The sequence below is a fragment of the Pinus tabuliformis genome, chromosome 9, assembly GCF_031772625.1.
Source record: "Pinus tabuliformis cultivar Carrire ecotype Pingquan chromosome 9, CPIR1, whole genome shotgun sequence".
NCBI classification, from domain to species: domain Eukaryota; kingdom Viridiplantae; phylum Streptophyta; class Pinopsida; order Pinales; family Pinaceae; genus Pinus; species Pinus tabuliformis.
This window is the reverse complement of record NC_142307.1, coordinates 1,272,106,933-1,272,120,709: the sequence shown is the minus strand read 5'-3', so window position 1 is coordinate 1,272,120,709 and position 13,777 is coordinate 1,272,106,933. Positions and strand designations below refer to the sequence as shown.

The 13,777-nt window shown below is 33.1% G+C and overlaps 1 long non-coding RNA gene across 1 annotated transcript; it reads right to left on the bottom strand.

Moving 5' to 3' along the window:
• Nucleotides 1–9,453: 9,453 nt before the first annotated feature.
• LOC149153191 (uncharacterized) lies at nucleotides 9,454–10,226 on the bottom strand. Its single transcript, XR_016263696.1, has 2 exons — nucleotides 9,798–10,226; nucleotides 9,454–9,682 (listed from the first exon to the last, which is right to left on the bottom strand). It is a non-coding gene; the product is annotated as an uncharacterized LOC149153191 (long non-coding RNA).
• Between the last annotated feature and the right edge of the window lie 3,551 nt (nucleotides 10,227–13,777).

Sequence of the window (13,777 nt, the reverse complement as noted above, 5' to 3'; positions counted from 1 at the left end):
CAAGAACATTACAAATTCATACAAGCTATTATTAACTGTCGCTTCAACGTTCAAATGTCAGCTTTCAAATGTATCAGTATTGCTTTCAACTATTTGAAAAAATATTAGAACAGGCCAGCGTTCAACTATTTAAAGGAATATACCATGTGACAGCGTTTCTGGAGCCAACATATACAGTGTTCAAAACAGCGTGACAGTGTTTCTGAGCCAACGCATACGCCTTTCTGGAGCCAATCGTTCAAGCTTTTCAGTGTTAAGAGCAGCAGCGTTATTCCACTTCTGAATGTGGACGGATTCCACAAGTAGCAGCAGCTGTCCGCAGGCCAAAAGCTTAGGCCAGCTTCGCCATGTAGACATTCTCCTCCCGCGATGACACCACCATCGCCGCTGCCGCCATTTGTACACAGAAATTAAAAAACTAACTTCACCTCTGGATCAAAGAAACGGCCATTTCAACAGGCATGAAAATCAGTCTTTAAAAGCTCTCGGTGCGGTGTTAAATGGAGTTCTAAACGCAGCAAGGGTTACGGACCCTCATAATCAAACAGCGTATGTAAAATATACAGCAATTCGTTCTGACAGTTTGCAACATCTCTATAAAATATACAATCTATAATTGCAGAAATTATGCTGGTTGGAGCGCTGGTATACCAGCGTGGAGGGAGGTCGTTCTTAACCAACATATTTTACATGAAAAAGGAAACAGTTGCAGCATTATTCAACGTATTTTACATGGAAAAAAGAAACAGTCGCAACATTATTCAAACATTTCCACGCTCACCTCCCTAACGTTCATCACAAACGCTGTTATACTCAATGACTTCTGAATTTGGAGAATAGTGGGCAGACTGCACAGTAGACAGACTCCACAGGGACAAAGGACAGGGAGCAGAGCGCAGGTAATATAAATAGAATATGGCAGAACGCAGGTAGTATCAGAAAACACTTAGTCACTGAATTATATCGAGAGCGGAGGAGTAGACAAGGGAGTTACAAGGCACAATAGCTAAAAAGAGGAGCTGGCTCTAATACCATGTCAAGCCAGGCAATAACTCCACTAGGCAGAAAACTGATTTGTGTATTCATTCAATGAGGTAGGTTTGTTATATACATAAAGGGAGAGACTGTTTAGTTCATCTCCCGATGACTGTTCACATTTCTCATTTAGTTATTTACATATATTTACCCAATCACAAGGATTAGGTGTCAACAATATAGATGTTTAACTTATATATTTAAATTTTTTATCACTAATACTTATTATTATTATTTTAAATAAAGTTATAATTTCGTTGATACTTATGATATTTTCAATTTTAGCAACTTGAGATGTATGATAAAGTTAGTGTTTTGATGTTTATTATGGATTGATGCCTTTACTAGCCATTTAATTACATCGATAGGCGTATCTATTTTGGAATAGGCTTGCAAATATTTAATTATGTTATGAAGAAAAATTAGGTGTAGGGTTTAGATTTGATGCTAGGGAATATTCTTAGTCAAATACAAGAATAGATGACTAATATTTATTTCTTAGTGATCATATTGTGCATTTCCCCTTCATATTATAATTATTTGTAAAAAAATTACAAATAGAAAGGGCTTGTAATTGAGCATTCTGATTTGTCATCCATCTATTTGTGCAATCAAGTTTTTTGATTTACCATCCATTTGTTTGCCTATTTGAGGAATCAATCCATGTTTCTTCATTAACCCCATTAGATATGGCTCACCCCATTATTTATCACTCCATTATTTCTCTCGCCAATTGTGGAATATTGATTTTGTGCTCGACCTAATGTTTCTTTGTTGGAGCATTACATTCAAAATTGTTTCAAGGTTAATCTATCCCCACACCTTGCATGTACTCACAACAAGAGTGTCATATCTAGATCTAGTTTTATTTCTTTTCATCCGATCTCTCTATATGCAGGATTATAAGTTATAGCAAGTTCCAATGTACTAATCGTAGCAAAACAAACCAATTTTGTGGTCCCAAAAAGTCACTACTCACAAGTTGCAGTGCATTTAAGGGTTTCCCTTGAGCTCAAATTTTTGGAAGTTTTGCCTTCATATATCTCTGGCTGAAGGATCATTTTTTTTATGTTGTTCATATTGTTGATGTCTTGCTATTGATAGATTTGGTGTGCGTAAGGAGGCTTGACTTGGCATTTATAAGGTTGGAGTCTCTGTGGTCATGGGTCTTGGATACCTCACTTTGATATGATTCTATAATTATTATTTTTTATAGGTTTCCTTCTTAGGAGGAGTTTTTCCCTGGCTTGGAGCCTATAAATATTGTGTTATTTTGTCTTTTGTTATATTCATGTTAATGAGTTTCTTTTTGCAGAGATTTAACAACATCAAACTGTAGCTAGGGATTTCTCGAGATGGAGAAGGGTTCGATTTTTGTAATAGCCTGATTGTCTCACGTGATTGTATTATGGAAATTTGGAGTTTGCTCTTTGGCTTTTAAGCGACATGGATCATCAACATGATAACTTTAGATGCATAAACCCATTGAAAAATAATCAAACCATTTATATGTATTTGAGTTTTATGCACCGCTTCACATTTATGTGGTATTGATTGATTCAATCATCGTCCCATTCAAAATCATGTTTTCATTTCAAAATCGTTTGTCTATCTGGAGCTCTAGGAAAATTGGCCAACTCCAATTTTCCATCTCCCTTTCCAAACCACCAGTCACCTGGCATACTGGGTTTCGTAGTATGGGATTAAAAATAACATTATAATTTCCTTTGCAATGAAATTCTCTCGAACAATTGTTCTTAAATTTTGTCGAATTTTGTCCAACAGTTGTTCATTTATTTATCCGCATTGGGATTTGACGATGAAATGATGTCCGTAGATAAGATTAATATAGCGATTTTTAATGAGAATATGACAACTTTGTCCAGACCTCCAATGCATTAGTCAAATGCTTCCAAACTAATATGCCTTCGTGCCAAAATGACTTTATCGAATCAGTACCGTGGTCCATGGCCCAAAATCGCTAGACTCTGAAATGGTATCGGAATCATATTGATGTCAGTTTTTTTTTATTTTTTCGTTGTTTTTACATTAAATATCAAAACAAAAATGTTAGGTTTAAATACTCAAATAGGTCCTGTTTTATTTGGTAGGTTGCTTGTATCGAAAGCAAGGTTGACAACAACAATATTTTTCCATAATTATGGAAAACAAGATTTATCGTTCACTAAACCTCTAGCACTAGTTATATGTTTTGATCTTACAAGACCATATCAAAAATACTATACTGAATATTATATTATTTTATAATATTAATATTTTTATTTTAATGAATTCTCTCTATTGAAATAATTTTAATGAGTTGCTTCGATTGTGATATTAATATGTTTAATGTACTCTGAATCGTAATGAAATCCTTTTAAGCTGGCTAATGCTACTTTAAATGAATTCCTTAAAAAATTGCTAGGGTTGTTCTTGGTTTGCACAACTATTAGCATTTAATTAGGGTAGTTACAAGGCTTGCATAACTATGAGTATTCAATTACAAGGTAATTGTTAAGACATTGACAAAGGTAAATATGGAGATATGATATTGAAGATTTTTTGGGAAGAATAATTTGGTATAAAAATTATCACAAGTGATTTTTAATAAAATATTTATTTTTCATTGTAACGTTGTTGATGTCAAGTTTCAATATGTCATTTATTTTAGAATTATCTTATTTTCTAACTATCCAAGGGTACTCGCTATGTAATTCATATTGCTCATTGTTACAAATACATAACGTGACACTGTGATAGTGATAATAAATGGCAACATGAAAATAAAGGTACACAGTTAAGGAAAATTTTAGGGGCTGGTATTCACGTGCTAATTTTACATGTTCAAAAAAAACAAAAACTATCAGTTTCTATTTTTTAGAATATAATTCACCCAAATTTTATAGTATAAAATCTTTTTATCTTAAAACTTACCAAAACTTTAAAGATACTATATAAAATAATTAGAAATTTGAATATTTTTATAAAAATATTTCCAAACATTTTACAATTTGCATATTAAATACTATTGAAATTCACCAAAATTTATAAACTTCAAGACATATGTTCATCCTTATAATTTTACCATACACAATGAAATAAATATTATTTATTCCATTTATTTATGAGATTAAATAATTCTTCACAAACTTTAAAGAAGTAATGAATATACTACATTACATTCAAATATATGAAGGTTAGTGTGATAAAAGTTCAAATTGAAAGATAATACTGGTGTGTGGGGGTATTGCATCAACTTAAAATATAAGCATGTTTCTTAAAGTTGATAACGGTGTCTTACACAAATTCCTTTGCATAAAGAAAAAATAATGAAAATGAGCAATCCCATCAACTCCAACTACTCATAAAACCAGCAAAGCTATCCAGGGTATCTCTTCTACAAGCCACAAACAATTTTATATCAATGGAGATGGCTTTGGAGATGGTTTTAATATTAAGTTTTACATATCCGGTTATAGGTTATAATATTAAGATTATTAAATTTAAGTTTATATTATATTATTGTTACATTATTATTTTTAAATTTTAATATTAATAATAACATTATTATTAGTATTATTATTAATAATATTTTTAAAATTATATTATTAATATTAATATTAATTAAAATATTATTCATAATATAGATAATATGGATGATTATTGATTTGAGGTTTCTTCGATTTATATTTTGTGTGGTGTTAGCTTCCGGAGTCATCACATTCATGTTTTTGGAATCGAAGTTTCGAACCATTTTCTCTGGTTCATCATCAAGATAGATCCTGGAGTGACTAAGTCAAATTTCAATAGTGTAAATAAATAAAGGTGAGGGTAGGGTTGCGAATGAATGGTAGTCAACAAGATTGATAATGATTAACGCAGTTTTAAGTTCAGTACATATTTTTCTGATTTTTTAGCAAAGGAGAGATTGGCGAGATTTAGCGAAAATGTGATTAGTTCTGGAGTTTTTGAGGTTATGCTTGATGCAGGAAAATGAAGGAATAACTGAGGTGTCTCTCCAACATTTGAGAAAGGTGATATCTGACTTCTTCTTTGCAATTAGTGATTTGAATCGTTCTTGTAATTTCTCCCTCTCGTGCAGGTTGAAAATTACTGATTTGACGCTTTTGTGATCTATATTTTGTGTGGTGTTATCATCTGGATTCATCGCGTTCATGTTTTTGGAATCAATGTTTCGAACCATGCTCTGTGGTTCATCATCATGATAGATCCATGAGTGAATGAGTCAGAACTCAATAGCATAAATAAATAAAGGCGAGGGTAGGGTTGGGAATGAATGGTAGTTGACAAGATTGATAATGATTAACACAATTTTAAGTTCAGTACAAATTTTTCTTATTTCTGAGCGGAGGAGAGATTGGCTAGATTTACTAAAAATGTGATTATTTATGGAGTTTTTGAGGTTATGGTTGATAGGGGCAAATGAAAGAATAATTGAGGTGTCTCTACAATGTTTGAGAAAGGTGAGATCTAACTTCTTCTTTGCCATCAGTGATATGAATCGTTCTAATGTACGAACTTCTTGTTATTTCTCCCTTCCGTACAGGTTGAAAATGATTGATTTGAGGCTTCTGCAATCTATATTTTGTGTGGTGTTATCTTCCAGAGTCATCTCATTCATGTTTTAAGAATCAATGTTTCAAACCATCCTCTGTGGTTCATCATCAGGATAGATCCATGAGTGAATAAGTCAGAACTCAATAGCATAAATAAATAAAAATGAGGGTAGGGTCGGGAATGAATGGTAATTGACAAGATTGATAATGATTAACACAGTTTTAAGTTCAGTACAATTTTTTATGATTTCTAAGCAGAGCAGAGATTGGCTAGCTTCAGCGAAAATGTAATTATTTCTAGAGTTTTTAAGGTTATGCTTGATGCAAGCAAATGAAGGAATAACTGAGGCGTCTCTGCAACATTTGATAAAGGTGAGATCTAACTTCTTCTTTGCAATCAGTGATATGAATCATTCTAATGTATGAACTTCTTATAATTTCTCCCTCCCATACAAGTTGAAAATTATTGATTTGAGGCTTTTGCGATCTATATTTTGTGAGGTGTTATCTTCTGGAGTCATCAGATTCATGTTTTTGGAATCGACGTTTCGAACCATCTTCTATGGTTCATCATCAGGATAGATCCATGAGTGAATAAATCAAAACTCAATAATGTAAGTAAATAAAGGTGAGGGTAGGGTTGGGAATGAATGGTAGTCGACAAGATTGATAATGATTAACACAGTTTTAAGTTCAGTATGGATTTTTTTGAGTTTACTATAACATTAATGACATATTAATAATATATTAATCTACACACTTATAATGTCTTAACTATAAATTAATTTGTACATCAACACATGTTAACTATGTTTGTCTTTTATTGACATGGTCAACTATAGTCAACATGCGCATTATAGTCAACAATAGTCAACGCGACTACTATGGTGAACCAAACTTACGATGGGCATCATGGTCTATCTGTAGGTGATCTATAGTGAAGCCTATGAACTTAATTAAACCATACTAGGTGGTCATGATTGACCATGGAGGCCTATAATGGATGGTCAGGGTTAACCATAGTCAAACCATGGTTAATAATCAACAACCATGATTGTAATTATGATGATAGTCAAATCATGGTCAACATAGAAAAACCATAGTCAAAATATGCTCAACCATATTCAAACCATATTAAAACCATGGTCATATGTAGTCTGTCATATTCAACTATTGTTGAACATAATCAAATGAAGGTCACTCATAGGCAGACCATGTTCAATCATATCAATCATCGTCAAACCTTGTTCGACCATAATCAAACCATGTTTGACTATGTCTAATAATCGACACCCTTCAACTTCGGTGAAACATAAAAGCCTATTATTATTATTGATTATCATTAATAGTCAAACAAAATCTACCACATTAGTTAAACATAGTCAATCAAAGTCAAACTTGATAGTCAATATTTAAATAGTTGACCACGATCAAACTTGGTTAACCCTATGTTTACTATATTTAACAATAGTCAACCTTATTCAATCATAGTTGTCCTTGGTCATCATAACTCAACCATATTCAATTATAGTCAACCATGGTAATCCCCTCGGAAAGACTTACTTTATGATTTACATGTTGTGTTTTTATTTATTTATTTATTGTGGAAATAGGGAAAGGACGTATGCTAAATAATTATTTATTTTTAACATTATAAAATAATTGATGGAATTATGCTAAATAATTAAATTCTCTCATAATTATGTTAGAGGCTAATATGAGAGATTAGCCTCTAACTGTCAGGGAAACGGTTCACAAAAGTGGCTATGCCCAAAGAAGGCAAGGAGGAAAAAGAACTCTCCCTTTATTATTATTTTTATGTGGTGTGAAAAACACAAGGGGTATTAGGACTCATATGTATTACTGGTTATGCCCATTGGGGAAAATAATCTTGGATTTTCACAGAAAGAAAGAAAGAGAGAAGACATACCCCCTGAAGTGAGAGAGGGTGGGAGAGAAAGACAGTGTGGTGGATTCTATGATAGATATTGTGGAAAAGAAAGACAATATCTATTTGACCCTTAATGGTGGGAGAGAAAGATTGGTAAACCCAGTAAAGGGTTTGCAGGATGTTGCATAGGGAAAGGAGGAAACCCTTCCAAACTCCTCATGGTTTACGTGACAATTAGAAAAAGAGCTCATGAGAAACTGTCGGCAAAGGACAATTCATGGTTGGGAAGAAGTTGGTATCCTCTCACATAATTAAGAAAGAATCGACATATAAGTAGTGGTCCTTAAAGATAAAAGTATCTATGTGAATATTCAAATGTAATGTTAGTTATATTTACGTTATTATTGTGACACTCACATTGATTGCAAGTTAGTCTTCACAGGAGACCATACAATTAAGAGGAACCTAATGTGGACTACACTTAAGAGTTGAAGTTGTTATAACTAAAATAAATAAATAATGTTATAACTAAAATAAATAAATAAATGTTTTCTATTGAAAATAGAAATAGAAATAGAAAACTGACGGTCAAGATTTAAAATTGTAAAAAATATATTAAAAGTCAGTTAGATGTGATGATGGAAATAAACTACTAAATTCTAGGTTAATAGTTAAGAAATAATTTCAAAGAGAATATCGTTGTGTAGTGTTCTCATGTGATAATATAATAAAATAATAAATAATGTAGGGCAGAATTCTAGTTGGAATCCAGGCGGAAACCATTGATAGAGTTTAGACGGAATAACCATCAGGTCTTTCTTATTGAGTTGATCTTAGGTTGAGAGTAATAGGACTCAGGGACTAGCAGTAGTTCTCGATTACATGTACCACAGATGCCTTGGACTAGACAATAATAAGGAAAAATTGTTTATATCTTATTGAGTTGATCCTAGGTTGAGAGTAATAGGACTCAGGGACTACAGTAGTTCTCGATTATAGGTACCACAGATGCCTTGGTCTAAACAATAATAAGAAAAAATTGTTTATATCTATATATGCATCTATTTCAATAGCATAAGTGACAAAATATTTTAATGTGCAGTGTATTATACTTATTTCCTGTAAAAAAAATTATGTTGTTTAATATTTTTATTCATAACTGGTTATCTAAAGCAAGAAGTTAAGTGCCCAGTAATGCTAAAAAATCGTAGAACTTCCGTAGAAAAGAAAATACGGAAGACATATATTTATCCAAGAAGTATAGGAGAAGAACCTATGGAGGTATTACAGGTTATTGTTCTGAACAATGTTACAATTGCAAGATCTGTAAAAGGAAACTAATTGAAACCATGAAAGCTACAATTGTAGTTCCTCTGCACATAGAAACACAATACATACATAAAATATGTATATTCAATAGTCTTGTAGGGAGAAAACGTTCCAAAGTTTAATTCAAGAAAATAAATTAACAGTTCCATGTATCGAATAACAAAATGATCACGTAGTGTTACTGTCATCTAGAAGTACTTGCAGAAATTTTAACAAATTAAAATTTTAGCATTTAAATTACACCCTGGACCTTGGAAGAATCTTGACATTTTGTACCCAAGTCTGTAGTAACCCTATACTTAAACTTGAAAATATATAATAGTATTGGAAGCGACCGCCTGCAATACCCTAATTCATCTGGAAGGAAGCCCTTGGCTTCATGGATGAGTAAGCCTAATAAAAAATAACTTAAATAAAATTTAGAACCTAGACATTTTGAGCATTTGAGGAAGAATGTGTGTCAATTGTGAAACCCTTGTAGACCTAGCAAAATCCATGCTCCAACGTACCTAATTCGAAAAAGAAACCAAGGGTTTCATTTGCAAACTCTTAATAGAAATGTTGCAGAGAAAGAAAAAAATGACACTGGAAGGTAGTAATGCTATTACCTGTAAGAGTCGATGATAACAAGCCTTCTCGTAGCCATTATTGGTATATAGACAGGAGGAGATCAATGGAGGAAAATGTAGCTAGTATTAAAAGAAATAAACCATTACAATATGACGAGGAAGAACCATAGCTACCTTAAAACTGAGAATGAAACCTTTAACATTTAAGTAACAATCATATAGGCCGGTTAAGAGCCTACACAAGAAAATTATCGCTAGAAATTCCCAAAATCAAAATGTTCCTGGCCAACACACATTCACTGTGTTAGACCGTGTTGGAAATAAGAATAGATTAATAAGAAGGAAATATAGTAACAATGTTGCTTGGAAGGTGAGGCTACGGCCTGGGAAACTCACATGATTTTTTTACAGCAAGGATTTGACGTATAACTGTTGGAAAGGAAAGAAAAACCTCCATTCGGGTTCCATTAAGCTGGAGCCATCTCGGTGTTCGATATTGTACAAATACGGTCGCAACAACAGGCTCTAACCTCTTGTCGATAGATCTCCTTTTTTATATTGGTGTAAATATCAATAGTGAAAAGAGTGCCAACAAGGCTTCTCCACATACAAGAAAGGAACACGATTAATAAATATGTTGATTATGGATAGCTAGATCGAAAGATTCAGAACCATAAGAGTTGGCAAGGGTATTAACCTAGAAAAAAAACAATACAATAATTTCATACACCAAAAAACTATGAATATAAGACCACATGCATAACTCAACTAATCCTCCAGATGAATATAAGTGTAAAGGAAATGCGCCATTAGAAAGTCACACAATTGAAGATTAGGATCATCTAATGTGTACAGATTTATATGTATATTTATATGTATAGTAACGAGACTAATAGATAAGTTGTGTGGAAGATAAGTTGTGTGGAAGGTTGAAAATATATGTAGTTAATAATTTATATAATTATTATCTAATTTTAAAGTTGCGGTCAAGCGAGACACCAAACTTTTGTTATATATAATTAATAATTTATATAATTATTTTCCAATTTTAAGTTTGCGGCCAAGCCAGATACCAAATTGGTGTATGATATCCCGTTGTTTGCGAGACAAGGGACTCACCTCCATGTGGTGATTTGACTGTTAAGTCTATGAAGACATACATACTCTACCCCTATCATTTTGAACTTGTGACTTCTTAGGAAGAAACACATGCTCTTAACCATTAGGCCCACTCAAAGAGGAATGCCATAAAATATAGTTGGGAGGAATTCCATAAAGGATTTGATATATATATATATATATATATATATATATATATATATATATATATATATATATATATTCTAGTATGCAATTTCTCTTAGGGCCAGCCTGTTAAGCACAAACTTGGGAAGTAAGTGAGGGCACTTATGAGTTCTAGAGGTGCTCCCTCACACTAAGAAATTGGTTGGGAGATCGATAGCTTATTTCTAAGGCTATTATTACTCATATATATATATAAATATAAAGTTATAGGAAAGCCACAATGGCTATATAAACTATATGTGAAAATTTATGACTCTATACATCAAAAATCTTACTGCAATCACTGGTTTATCATCTCCTACTTGTTATTTACATTCAACAAGTTATTTAAAGATTTAAACAATGATGAAAACACTATTACATCCTACACATATATATAGATCATGAACTGAAATAAACTAAGATAATCACACAAAGACACCGTTATTTTTGGACAATCGTCCCCGAAAAACCCAATTCGGGAAAACAGGTGCAACATATAGAGGGTTTGTATTATTAAGCAGATTTCTGAATACAACTAGGGTGCCACATCTAGCTCACCCAACATAGAATAAACCTGGCAGAAGTCCCTCTATCCGTAGACAGATATTTTGACAATACCAGCAACTAGATGATCAAACCCCACAGATGACCATTGTTGTTCCCAGTACTAGGAAGTGATGGCTGCTCCAAGCTTTGCGCTAGAACTACGTCACCCTCCTAATGAGCCTCCCTTGCTCAGAAGTCGATTTTCTGAACTACTACTCTCCCTACTCAGAAGTCGATTTTCTGAACTATGGTATAATAGCAAGGTTTCTACACTGAGACTGTGATCCAATTACGTCGATTCTTAATTCATTGATGTTTGCATACAGAGAGAAAGGGAAGAATCCAGAAACAAGAAATCCATGAGTGAGTCATCAATGGATGAATTACCAAGAGAAATCAATGTGGGTGAAGTGAAATTTATGTGCATTTGGGCCAACAGGCCCAAACACCTAATAAAGAAATGATAGATTCGATGAGAAACGTGCATAAATAATTAATACAATTAAGGGAAAACAATGACCAAATTTTGAATGCTAGTGCAAAACAAGACATTATTATCAAGAACTTGATAGAGAAATCAAATCCCAAGACTTTGGAGTTCATGAGAGATGAAGGAAATCAGGGCAAGACCTCTAAAAGAAAGTTCACAGACAAAGAAGCAAAGAGTCAAGAGGAAGGATCAGAAGGTGGGGAAGAGCATAGTTCCTCAAAAATGCAATCTAAAGTGGAAACGAAACCAACGATATATTTGCAAGGGGAGTTTAGAAAAATTTGACCACAAACAATTGATGGGGAAAAATAAGAATTTATTGAAGCTTGGTTATTGAATATTACTAGGTATTTCCAAGTTTATGACTATTCCACCAAATTAAAGACCAAACTGGTGACTTACCAATTATAAGGGAAGGCTTCTCTATGGTGGAAAGAAATGATAATAGTTCATAAACTAGATAGAATGGTGGTCAAATAGGAAGAGTTACAATAATTATTTAAAGAAAAGTACTTGACAGGATGCTACTTTGATGACAGTGCTAAAGAATTTCACGATTTGAAGTTGGGCCAAATGACCATGGATGATCTTGTTAATAAATTCACTTATTTGATATGCTAATTTCCCTATTTTAAGGATGAAAAAGAAAAATTAAAACGATGCTTGGGTTTTCTTCCACTTTCTTAAAAGGAGAGGATTGAGTATGATAACCCAAAAAACCTTGTACGAAGTGATCTGAAAGGCATGGATATGTTATCAATAGGCCAAATATAAGAATGAGATTTCCGAAAATTTGCCTAGCAAGAAGAGGGACTGAATGAATTCAAGAGGAAAAAGTGAAATTTTGGGTCATCTAGGTAGTCAGGAAAGAACAAATAAAATCGAAACTAGAGTAGAAACAACAACCAAGCAACCAAAGCATCACGTCAACCCCAATATAGATCTAAGAAAACTGAGGTTGCTAGAGGAGGTAATGATAAAGGAAGGGAGACATTCAAATGTTGGGGTTGAGGAGAACCCCGTCTACTATGAAATCACCCTTATGATACCTAGTCTGAGAAAAATTTCCAGCACATACAAGAGGATTCTATAGTTAATGATGTGGCTCAGAATGTACCGTGAATTAACACAACACTGGATGGCTTTCAAGCATAACACTAGTCTATAATGGTGGAAATTGAAGGTACCTTTTGTCACCATTATGTTTTTGTATTAATTGATCTAGGTGCTAGTTTAAGCTATATTATCCCCCAAGTGGTAGAAAAATGAAAACTAAAAGTTGAAAAATACAAAAGTGTCTTGTTGGTTTAGTTTGCCACAAGGGAAAAAATAAGGGTTGTGAATTGGATAAAAATGTCCCTAGTGACCGTAAATGGAGTACAAACCTCCCTATATTTAGATTTGTTATCGTTGGGATTCTATGACATCTTAATAGGAACGGTCTAGCTAGAAAACAATGAGAAATTATAAACTTCTTAGATAAAATTGTTATTTGTATAACAAAAAATGGGGAGGCACAAGTGGTGAAAGGTATACCCAGACTTCTATCAGTACGATTAATATCTGTAGTACAATTAAAGAAATTTGTAAGGAAGAGACATTAGCTTTTTTCCATCTAGGTAGAGGAAAATTCTGTGAATAAGAAACAAAATACAATACATGAGTTGAAGGTTATTTGGGATTATCCAAATATATTTCCTGATGAAGTCCTTGAACTTCCCTCAAAAAGGGAGATAACCTTCTCCATAGAACTTATATTGGGAGCAGCACTGGTGTTAAAGTCTCGCTATCGAATGAGTGTGCCTAGGTTGGAGGAACTTAAATTACAGTTGAAAGAGATGCTCAATAAAGGCTATATTCGACCTAGTGGTCCTTATGGGGTGCACTGGTCCTCTTTATCAAAAAGAAGGATGGGACTTTTCGACTATGTATAAATTATCAACAAATAAACAAGTTTATAGTTAAAAATAAATACCCCCTCCTAAGAATCAATGATCTGTTTGACCAACTGATAGGAGAAATGGTGTTTCCAAAAATTGATCCTAAATCTAGA